This window comes from Eschrichtius robustus, chromosome 15, assembly GCF_028021215.1.
Source record: "Eschrichtius robustus isolate mEscRob2 chromosome 15, mEscRob2.pri, whole genome shotgun sequence".
In the NCBI taxonomy this organism is placed as follows: Eukaryota; Metazoa; Chordata; class Mammalia; order Artiodactyla; family Eschrichtiidae; genus Eschrichtius; species Eschrichtius robustus.
Window position 1 is genome coordinate 861315 of NC_090838.1, and position 1709 is coordinate 863023.

The following is a 1709-nucleotide window of genomic DNA, read 5'->3' on the forward strand; positions in this document are numbered from 1 at the left end:
CCAGTTGCGGCGAGCGGGGGCCACTCTTCGTCGCGGTGCGTGGGCCTCTCACTATCGCGGCCTCTCTTGTTGCGGAGCACAGGCTCCAGACGCGCAGGCTCAGTAGTTGTGGCTCACGGGCCCAGTTGCTCCGCGGCATGTGGGATCTTCCCAGACCAGGGCTCGAACCCGCGTCCCCTGCATTGGCAGGCGGATTCTCAACCACTGCGCCACCAGGGAAGCCCCTGGGACACGTTTTTAAAAGTCCCCCATATCTCAGTATTAGATTGTGTCTTAGAAACAGTCAGATCGAAGCGACTTTCAGGCTATGACCTCCGCTGTCACCTCCATCGTTCGCTCGTGGGGAGGTGACAAATTCTGGGCGGCAGAGTCTCCGCAAACACCCCGCAGGGGGTAAGCCTCTACCTCCAGCTGTGGTCCACGGAATTTTCAGTTTTGTTTTCTAAACCGAGGTGTTTACTTGAATCTACAGGCATTCCTTTGCCTTTGCGGGGAGCGAGCTGGTGACCCTCTGAGGTCACATGGCTTGGGGCTCCCTCTGGTTCTTGTAAGCGGTGACAGCAGTGTGTATCCACAGGACACATGCCGACCCTGAGTCCTCGCTGCCGATCCTGGAGGGAGAGGGAGAAGGAGCTTCCCGGCTGGGACACAGGAAACCCCAGGACGTGAGCTCTCCCCAGCACCACGCTCCTGCTGGGGACTCGGAGCAGGTGGGTCCACACCTGGCCTTCCTGGGGTTTGCAGTGTCAGACGTTTCCCTTAAGACCCAGGAAGTCCCTGGGAATCCCGGGGCTGTCGCTGCTCAGCGGGGCCTCCTCCTGCATTTCTATTTGACGCCCGGTCCCCATCCCTTTTGCACCTTCCTGCTGCGTGTTTCCTTCTCCTACAAACTGTATTTACAGGAGAATGCTAATTTGTCAGAATGTTAACCTACTTTTTAAAAAGTAAAGACACATTGGAATCAGTGAGCCAGAGTGAAAGGAGTGAAAATGCCTTTCATTTGTACGAACGGCTTCAACCCCGAGACTAACCGTGGGGCATCCGTGGCAGCACGTCTCTGGTGCGGGCTGGGGTGATGGGAGATGAGCCAGGGCTGAAAGAAAACACTGGCTTTTAAAATGTGCTTTTCTTAGAAAATGGAGTAACTATAATCAGTGTGAAAGACTCAGTCTAAACTCGCTTTGCACTATCTTTATACGCGTGACCCCAAGTGGTGTTATACTAAGAAGTCATTGCTGCTCCCTGGGGCCTGCCTGAAATTCAGGGCTGGGTGGGATTTGGAGCTAAAATGATCCTCTCCTTGGAGGCAGAGTGGAATCAGCCTTGGCACCTGCCTCCCAAGCGTGGAACCCAAACTACGGCACCCGGAGTGAGGTGGTGCCACTGGCACGCCCGGACCAGGCCTCTTCAGCCACGCCGGGAGCCGCGTACCCGCCGGCCACCTGATCAGCCTGTCGGGACCAGGGCCAGGGCGAGGCTTCCTGTCGGTCTGAAGCTGCTGGCGGCTTCTCTCCTGCAGGACCCGGCCTGTGGATCCCGAATCCTTCTCTGCAAGTAGGAGCCTGCACGTGTGACGCGTGCACGGCTCTCGGAGCCCGAGCCAGACGCCGCTCTCGTGTGCTTTGATTTCCGAGGACGGGGACCAGTGTGAGAGGCAGGACGCCCGCGCGCCGTCGGCGTCTGATCGGGACACGCCGACCCAGCGTGGA